The sequence below is a fragment of the Crocodylus porosus genome, unplaced genomic scaffold (assembly GCF_001723895.1).
Source record: "Crocodylus porosus isolate Cpor-Errol unplaced genomic scaffold, CroPor_comp1, whole genome shotgun sequence".
In the NCBI taxonomy this organism is placed as follows: Eukaryota; Metazoa; Chordata; order Crocodylia; family Crocodylidae; genus Crocodylus; species Crocodylus porosus.
In genome coordinates, this window is record NW_017728886.1 from 27,642,429 (window position 1) to 27,652,521 (window position 10,093).

A 10,093-nucleotide genomic window follows, 5' to 3' on the forward strand; every position below is an offset into this window, starting at 1 on the left:
TCACTGTTAGCTGCCCACCTCATCCCCACACAGTGCTGCCAGGTGCAGTAGTCTTGATGTAATAGGAGTTGCATGCTACAACATTTTCAGAATTACAAATGATTTTCCAGTTGAAGGCATTCTTTTAAAACTCTTTATACAAAACAAAACAAGGCTACAGTGGTACACAGGCTTTGTATGACCCTTTCTGAAAAAAGACCTAAACTATCACCTAAATTTCCTGTATGCCTTTTCAAGATCTTTTTCTTCTTCTTTCATTTTTTGAATCTCCTATTTGAACCCTCACTTCATCCTCTCCCATGTGCCCTTCCCTCCTATGAAATGGAAGCACTGAGTACAACACGTACTGGCTACCAGCACAAATTAGTACACAGCAGTCCTGCACCGGTCTGTCACAGGACTACTCAGCAGCCATTGAGAGGAAAAGGCATAAGTCAACAAATACTGAGCTACAGCATATATAGATACTACCTGCAAAAACGCATTAGGAGAACATTTTCCAGGTTGCAAAGTCAAGCTTACAGAAATGAGGAAATTCTGGAACTAAGGCTTGCTTTGGGCAGCCTTCATTTGAAACTCTTGCAAACACACATTATCGTGCAATCCTTAATTTTTTTGTACCTTGCTGTGGAGATGATTCAGAGCTGTGTACTGAAGGAGGTTGCTGTATGTTGGACTCCAGCCTGTTATGTTGCAGAAGTTGGAAAGGTATGTAGTGAATGAAGCAATGATTGCAGGAAGAGAAAGGCAGTCTCATAATTAAAGTACTGGAGTGCCATGCTGGAGAACTGAATTCTCTCTGTCTGCCAAAGAGTTCCTATGAGATGCAGAACATACTGCTTGAGCTATACTGTCTGCAGGCACACTTTAGTTGTATGTTCCAGATTTTCTGAGTGTCGGCAGTGTGATAAAAAATATTTTTGCTATTGCCCGAGACACAAGTTCAAGCCCTGTTCTGGACTCATGCCAAAGACTGCCTCCAGTTGACCCAATTATAATGGGTACCTGGTCATTCAGACTGAAGAGTCAAAGGCAGTCATATGTGATCTCTCCCTTGTATGTTGTTGGCTAAGAAACTAGGGTGCCTTAACTACACTAAATGGGCCAACAGGCTTGGCTGGATCTTCATCATTCTAATTATATTCTGGGTGCCTGATCCAATATGCTGGAATCTGATTTGCAGAACTGCTTAACTCTCACAGCTGCAACTGAAGTCAGTGAGTACTTTGCTTTGAGCATACAGGCTAAGAAGACAGTCAAAAGGCCCAAGGCTGAATCAATTCAATCTTTGCACATTAGTCTAAGCTGCACAGATTGACCAGATAAACAAGTGAACAGACATTCATTTTTGATTCCGCAAATGCAGCCACATGCCTGCAGTGGCTCAAGTCAGAGGCAAGGAGACACTAGAGTAGGCCTCACTGCTCAGCTGGAGCAGACAGCTTGAGCCAAAACTTGCTTGCCCACCCTGCGGGAGGGAAGTGCAAAGCATCCTGGGATGCTGGGGGACTATGAGTTATCTTGAATATGGAGGGGATCTGGGACAGAAGTTTAATAAATTGATTTAAACTAAATCAGTTAAGTCTGACACTAGATCTATCCAGGTTTATTTTAAACCAGTTTCAGCCATTTTGAAAGCGGTCTTTGTGCACTGAACTTCTGTTGTGTTAGAGATCTGAACTGGTTTCTGATCACTTAAACTGGCTTATATGTAACTTCTGTCCCTAGTGCTATTTTATGCTAAATACTCTAAGAAAATCAAGTCCTAAATACCTCAAACTCAACACCCAAAATCAGTAAGTACTTCTTACAACCCCTTTGTGCTTTAGTCCTACATCTCTAAAATAGGGAAAATATCCACTCATTTCATAGGGATGTTCTGAATATAAGTTCTTTAATGTTTGCACAGAACACAGATACCGTTGTGATGAGTACTACAGAAAAGCCATGAAGATATTTTCCAACTGGGGTTTGAATAGTATGCAGTAAAAAGGAGAGGAAGCAAAACACTAAGGAAGGAGGAGAAAACAAATACTGAATAGCTACTTGTAACAGGGAAGACAGGCCATTTTGAAAGGGAGCAGACAGCCTAAGAGGACCAGCAGGTAACTGAAAAACCCAGAGAACAAGGAGGTTGAGCCGGAGGAGAAACAGCAGTTCATGAGTAGGTGGACTGAAATACAGAAAAAAATCAATACTAGAAAGGGGCCAGAGCTAAAGGGCCTCTCCTACAGCCTGGAGAAGGGTTATCAGTTTGGTTTGGTGATCATTTTTTTTTGTGAGTAAGGGCTGTGCTTGCAGTTTAAAGACCAGCTGAAGAGCCCCCTCTGGGCAGAGCCAGGCTGCGAAAAAGCAGCATCCTCACTAACCTGCTTACACTGCTTGTAAAAACAAAACAAGAAGACAAAATAGTTGCTTATGAAGTGAGCAGCATCAGTGCTGGGCACTGAATGAGGCACAAAAATGGCAAAACTGGGGGTGATTATGTAATTAAAGACTATCATAATGGATCTACACAAGGGGGCAGCCTGGTTGCGCAGCCAGCTTTCATTCAGGCTGTGTCTGGCTTTAACTGCTTGTCTTTGTAACTATACTGCTCTTTTCCCATAGCTTTGGGTGAGTAATATCCAAACGTTTTAAAAACGCAAACTGAGATTTTATTTTGAAGCAGATATGATATTCGGGGGCATGCGATTCCATTCCAAGCTCCGTATGAGAATGTGTCTAGTGGGCATAGCCGTGTCTATGCATTACCCCAAGCACCTGTCTTCTCCTTCCAGCCCGTCCTTGTCTTATTCATATTCCTCAACAATGACTACTTGTCCCAGTCATTACAGTTTTGACAATGCATCACCAGAATACCTATAACATCTTGATAAGTGAGCCAACACTAGCTGTCCATCTTCACATCCTACATGAGGGAGCCTGATACCCCAGATACTGTTATGTAGAAAAGTTAAATCGAGGCAAGGATCATTTTTTAACAGGCAGTTATCTCCTAACATCACTTCTGTAACTGTAGTTGCAAACTCCTGGAGCAGATGATCATACAACAGGGTAGGCAAAATACGACCAACCAACTGATTAGGCAGGAGGAGAAGGAAGAGGAGCCACTGAAGGTGGGGGGAGCTAAGCAGTACTTGGGCAGCTTCAGGTGTACTGGCAGCAGCCCCACCAGGAAGCTGTGCACACTGGCCAGGGCCAGATGCAAGCAGGAGCATGGCATGGGCTGCCCAGGGAGGAGCAGGCAGGGCTCAACCCCATGCAGAGCACCATGGTGGCAGCCATGGACTGCACCTGCACCACCCAGATAAGCCATGCTGCATGCACTCCCTGCCCCACCCCACAACACCAGCCGGCTCCTGGGGTCTAGCACCACCCCCAACAGATGTACCTACAGCTCCTGCACCATCCCTTCACATCCCCCACACCCACAATATACAAAAGTAAGATTCTATTTTGAGCTATTTTGCAATCACCTCTATATATGCCACTTAAACAAATCAGAACAAATATTATTTTTTGAAATAGAATTAAAATATGTTATAGTAGATGTTTGACTTTTATTATATGATTTTTATCTATAATTTGTTAAAATTATATCTTCTAAAAGATTGTATGTGTGTGGTCCTCAACAGCTCACCAAAATTCATTAAGTGGTCCTGCAGCTGAAATTGCCCACCCATGTTCTATAGGGTATTAAGCACATGCTAGGACAACTCTGATGTTTGGGCAGGTTTCTCACCAAACTGAAGTGCCACATTTACTTGCATACCACACACATCTCCCCCCCCCCTTCAAAATTAGCCTTCCAAATTTGGGGTGCATGTCTAAAGCAGGGAAAATGACTTTCTTAACTGGAATAGAAGCATGCAGACTGCTCTAATGGCTGTCAAAATGGTTGCCACCTGTGTGGCCCAGTGAGCAGAAGAGGTAGAGTCTTGTGTTAACTCCTTCACAGCTGCTAAGAAATCTGCAGCAGCTGTTTACTGAGCACTGAATCTTGTGCTGGAAGCAGAGACTGAGCTGGTGCAAGGCAAATGAACTGCTGGATGCAGTCTGTAGTATCTTGATGAGGCTTGGGGTATGGAAACAACTTTATTATTTCTAAGAACTTCTATAAAGAACTTTTTACAGTAAAGAAGTAACAGTCTTGCTACTGTCCTTGCAAGGGTATGGGACTCTCCTGCCACATCAAGGAGTTCCTGCTGCCTCACTCAGATTGCCTCTCGAGGTGTCACACTTACTGGAAACTCTTATTAAGTTTTGAGAAGAACTTATTCTGTCATACAATTGGTCACAACTGGAAACATACATTGATGATGTGTATCATGCAAGTAGGTAAGCTGATAAAGAGTCGAAACAATCTCCTTAGCAAATAAGTATGGTTTATCTGGGGAGGCAGTATACAAATGCTAATTAATTCAGGTCTTGATTTCTGCTCTTTGGTTGGTGAATTCTTTGCCCCATTTGAGTTAAACTCAGCCCACAGCTTAGTAGTAGATACCCAGTTTAATCACATCACAAGAATTATTATAGGCACACTAAAACCAACAAATGTGTTAAGATTACTGGTCCTTGCAAATGTGGAAGAAATCAAACTTTGCGTTGTGGTTGAATCAGAACTGACAGAGCCAGGTTTCCTTTACTTAGGTCTATACTGTGATCACAAGGAGAATTCCATACAGCAAGGGGAATCACCCACTTGTCTGTTTCAAAGGATTTCTCGAACTCTATAAGTTTACAAGCATATTTATACTTAAGACAGAGAAAGAGAAAAAATATGACCTTGGAGAAACAAAACAATAGTAAATGACACACAGACATACAAGCAGTTTACTTAAAGAAAACATCTGTGCACAGGGTAATATATCAAGACAAAACAAGGCACACAGGATTCCTTATCTCAGAACATGTAACTAAAATAAGCAGTATCAGCACTTCTGGTCTCTGTCTGTTTTCCTAGTCAAGCAGGCCAGAAGCCCAAACAAATCCACTACCACACAACTCTTTATGTGAAATGTGGCATCCCAATACAGCCAATACACTGAACCACAAGACACTGTTCAAGAACCTGCCACTGTATGTAACAGTAATGCCGGCTGGACAGTGCTGCACACTCTCCAAACAGCTAAACCATTGCAGGAGACAGCTTCCAGGAACTCCCACATCATCACCAGCTGGAAAAAATGACTTTGGGCTCCTATACAACTCCAGCTCGCTTAACAGGTTCAGGTGTAGCACAGTACACCGTGCCAAGACTGATCATACCTCTGAGATAGCCCACTGTGCACCCATGGGACTTTGGATGATCTTTTATGGGTAGTGTTGGAGTAATATTGTAGCCATGATGGTCCAGAAAATATGCCAATGGGTGATCTCTTTTATTGGAACAACTGTGCGCTTTCTGACCTCACAAGCCTCATTCTCAAGAGACATTTATAAAACATCTTCAAAAGACAGGTCTGGGAACAAAAATTAATAACTACTGGATACTAAAAATCTGGGACTTGACACAGACATTGACTTTATGGCCCATTATAATCTACTTGCTCATTTCTCTGCACTCAGGACCCTCTTTCCTCTGGAATGGTCTTGCTCTTCCCCTTATCAGGTCCTCTAGGTAATCCTGACAATGTCTCTTTCCTCCTTTTACAGCCTTCCTCCTTTCCTTTAAGCAGACTGTTTGTATTTACATATGCATCTGTTTCTTTCTGAGACCTGAAGAGCACTGTGCTTGAAAGCTTGTCTAAAATCTCTCCCAACAATGTAGCTGCTCCAATAAAAGATCTTTTCCCCCAAAATATATTGATGTTTATATGCTGGACTCCCTAGGGGTCTTCTCAACATCAGTGGCTATCAGTTCTCAACAATCAGTGGCTACTGACTAGCTCAAGACTACTGGGGCTTAAATATTGCCTTGCTTGTTTGGCCCACACATAGCCACTGTAATAATCCCTCCCAATCTTCTCCCACAGCTATTCCCAGTTCTCACCTAAACCTTAAGCATCCTGTTCCCAGTTTCCTGTTCAACCAGACCAAATTCTGCTGCTTTCCCAGCCCCCAGGTACCCTTGCCTTCACCCATGTTCCCCATCCCCACCAGCTCTGGGTACTAGTCCTGTTGGGCTTCATTTGCCTACTCTTGTTCAGGGCACCTATTCCCTCTCTCTCTCCACTTGCCTGAAACTCCTTGGCTGATCTGTCTCTGCTCCCTGCTTGTCCTTTTCTCTCACCAGCTACTTCCAGGCTTCTTGCCTTAGCTCTTCATTTGCTCTCGGTCCCTTGTGCCCCTCACCATCTCCCCTCCACAATAATGCCCCACTTCTGGCTCTTGTACCTTCTGCATTTGAATCAGATATCAATAGAAAGGCCATTGAAAATACAGGAAATAAATTTCCTTTTCTCGGCTTGGGTGCATGGTTCTATTCTATTCTATTCTATTCCAGCCTGTAGCAGCTGGAAAGAGTGAGTAGAAGGAAATAGTGCTTCCATCCTTGTAGCCTCAGGTTAGGGTAATGGAGGGCAGCCTTTCTGGCAGGTGTGCCACCAACTGGGGAGGAGGCTCTTCTCAGCCAGGCTGGCTGACCTGCTCCACCGGCCTTTAAACTAAGCCCGCTGGGGGATAGGCGGACGACTGCCACTGCTGGCCCGCTGAGCAACCCTTGCAAAGCCAGCAAACAAAGGCACTTAAGGGAGCCCACCCCTGCCCCAGCCCTGGCACAATCTGTGGGCAAGGCAAGAGCCCCCAAGGGCACACTTGCCTGCCTGTACACTAATGCCAGGAGCCTGGGCAACAAGCAGGACAAGCTCATCCTCCTGCTCAGTGCAAAGAATAATGACATCACTGGGATAACGGAGACCTGGTGGGACTCCACCCAGGACTGGACCACGGGTATAGAGCGCTATACCCTGTACAGGAGGGATCGTGTTGACAAAAGGGGCGGAGGTGTAGCTCTCTATGTGAAGGAAAGCTACATGTCCCTGCAAGCTGATGTTGGTGACCAGCATGGACAGCTAGAGACCCTCTGGGTAAAAAATCGTGGGGAATATGGCACAGGGGACACAACGGTGGGAGTCTACTACAGACCTCCCACTCAAAGTCCTGAGCTTGACCAGGAGTTTGCCTGGGAACTGACTGAGGCCGCTTGCTCCAGGACCTTGGTTGTCATGGGTGACTTCAATTACCCGGACATCTCCTGGGAAGATCACTCAGCAAAATCCGAGTGGTCGCAAAGCTTTCTCTCATGCGTGGATGACCTCTACCTGACTCAAGAAGTCTATGGGCCAACGAGAGGCAAAGCGCTGCTTGACCTGATACTGGCTACAGGGGATGACCTAAATGGTGAGCTAGTGATCAATGGGAAGCTGGGTGACAGCGGCCACGAGCTGATCACCTTCACCATCCGCCGTAAAGCTGGCAAGTCAGTCAGCAACACAGAAGTCCTTGACTTCAGAAAAGCCGACTTTGACAAGCTCAAGAGGCTTGTCGGTCAGGCCCTGAGGGACCATGACCCCAGGGAGATGGGAGTTCAAGAAGAGTGGTTGCTTCTCAAGGAAGCGATCCTCAATGCACAAGCTAAATCTATTCCAACACGGAGGAAAGGCAGCAAGAAGGCACAGCAGCCCTCCTGGCTCTCCAGGGACCTAGCAGACCTCCTGCAGCTAAAAAGGAAAGCCTACAAAGGATGGAGGACGGGATTCACCTCCAAGGAGAATTATTCTGCGCTGGTCCGGTCCTGCAGGGAGCAAACCAGGAAAGCCAAGGCTGCAACTGAACTCCAACTAGCTTCAAGCATCAAGGACAACAAAAAGTCCTTTTTCAGATATGTAGGGAGCCGGAGGAAAAGCAAGGGCAATGTTGGACCCCTGCTAAACCAGATGGGGCAACTGACAACTGACGCCCAGGAAAAAGCCAACCTATTAAATAGGTACTTTGCGTCAGTCTTTCATCAGTCCCATGGGACGCCCATGCCTGCTATGGGACAGGGAGATCCGGGTGATGGGGATCCCCTACCCTCCATAAATGCTGACCTCGTGAAGGAACATCTTGAGAAGCTGGATACCTTCAAGTCAGCTGGCCCTGACAATCTGCACCCCAGGGTACTCAAGGAGCTGGCGAGCGTCATAGCCCAGCCCCTGGCACGGATCTTTGAAAACTCCTGGCGCTCTGGTGTAGTGCCCGAAGACTGGAAGAAGGCCAACGTGGTGCCGATCTTCAAGAAAGGGAGGAGAGTGGATCCGGCTAACTACAGGCCCATTAGCCTGACTTCTATCCTGGGGAAGATCTTAGAAAAGTTTATTAAGGAGGCCATCCTTGAGGGACTGGCCCAGGCTAACATCCTAAGGGATAGCCAGCATGGGTTTGTTGCGGGTAGGTCTTGTTTGACCAATCTCATTTCCTTCTATGACCAGGTGACCTATCACCTGGACAAGGGAGAAAAGATTGATGTCCCATGATCACCTCTTGGCCAAACTGGCCAGTTGCGGCCTTGGCTCCACCACAATCTGCTGCTGGGAAATTGGCTTCGTGGTCGGACCCAGAGGGTTGTAATTGATGGCAGTCAGTCATCGTGGTGCCCTGTGACCAGTGGGGTCCCTCAAGGCTCTTTCCTTGGACCCATCCTGTTCAACATCTTCATTAATGATGTGGACATTGGAGTCAAGAGTGGACTGGCCAAGTTCACCGATGACACCAAACTTTGGGGCAAAGCATCCACGCCAGAAGATAGGCGGGTGATCCAGGCTGACCTGGACAAGCTCAGCAAATGGGCAGACGAGAACCTCATGGTGTTTAACACCGAAAAATGCAAGGTTCTCCACCTTGGGAGGAAAAACCTGCAGCATCCTTATAGGCTTGGCAGTGCTACGTTGGATAGCACTACAGAAGAAAGAGACTTGGGGGTCATCATTGACCACAAGATGAACATGAGTCTGCAATGCGATGCTGCGGCTAGTAAAGCGACCAAAACGGTGGCTTGCATACATAGATGCTTCTCGAGCAAATCCCGGGACGTCATTCTCCCCTTGTACTCGGCCTTGGTGAGGCCGCAGCTGGAGTACTGCATCCGGTTTTGGGCTCCACAATTCAAAAAGGATGTGGAGAAGCTTGAGAGACTCCAGAGGAGAGCTATGTGCATGATCAGAGGTCAGGAAAACAGATCTTACGATGATAGGCTGAGAGACATGGGACTCTTTAGCCTGGAAAAGTGTAGGCTCAGGGGTGATCTGATGGCCACCTATAAGTTTATCAGGGGTGACCACCAGGATCTGGGGGAACGTTTGTTCACCAGAGCGCCCCAAGGGATGACGAGGTCGAACGGTCACAAACTCCTGCAAGACCGTTTCAGGCTGGACATAAGGAAGAATTTCTTTACTGTCCGAGCCCCCAAGGTCTGGAACAGTTTGCCAGCGGAGGTGGTTCAAGCACCTACATTGAACACCTTCAAGAGTAAATTGGATGCTTATCTTGCTGGGATCCTATGACCCCAGCTGACTTCCTACCCTTTGGGCAGGGGGCTGGACTCGATGATCTCCCGAGGTCCCTTCCAGCCCTGATGTCTATGAAATCTATGAAACTAGCTCTGCACCCTCCCTGGGTGCGTCCACACATGCAAACACGTGCACTTGTAGCAGCTCAAATAGAAGCAGTGCAAATTTGAGCCAGGGCTTTTTGCCTCAGCGCACATGGTTGGACATGCACTTTGCTGTGGAGCAAATTGTGCCACTTGGGGCAAGATAACCCTGCCTGGCTCCTCCCAGATCTGCAGCCAGGGGGAGCTAGAGTCCAGGGCCAGTACCTGTGCTGTCACCAGCAGTATGAAAAGCTGCCCTGTCCTGGCCCCATCTGTACAAAAAGCTGCCCTGGCAAGCAGCTCAGGGTTACTTGTTCTCAGGAGCTTCTGGGACCCAGCACTTGGTAACTGAGGACACTACCCCTTGTGCGAGGTGGACTTCTGCACCAGCATTCCAAATCCATTTTTAAAAATGCCCCCAAATCCATGTTTTTCTACTATTAAAACAAAAGACCACTCTATACACACACACACACACACACACACACACACACACACACACACACACACACACACACA

At 46.6% G+C, this 10,093-nt stretch overlaps 1 long non-coding RNA gene across 1 annotated transcript; it reads right to left on the minus strand.

Annotated features, from left to right (window-relative positions):
* Window positions 1–5,311: 5,311 nt before the first annotated feature.
* On the minus strand, window positions 5,312–6,350 carry LOC109307503. Its single transcript, XR_002100276.1, has 3 exons — window positions 6,340–6,350; window positions 5,657–5,663; window positions 5,312–5,617 (listed from the first exon to the last, which is right to left on the minus strand). It is a non-coding gene; the product is annotated as an uncharacterized LOC109307503 (long non-coding RNA).
* Between the last annotated feature and the right edge of the window lie 3,743 nt (window positions 6,351–10,093).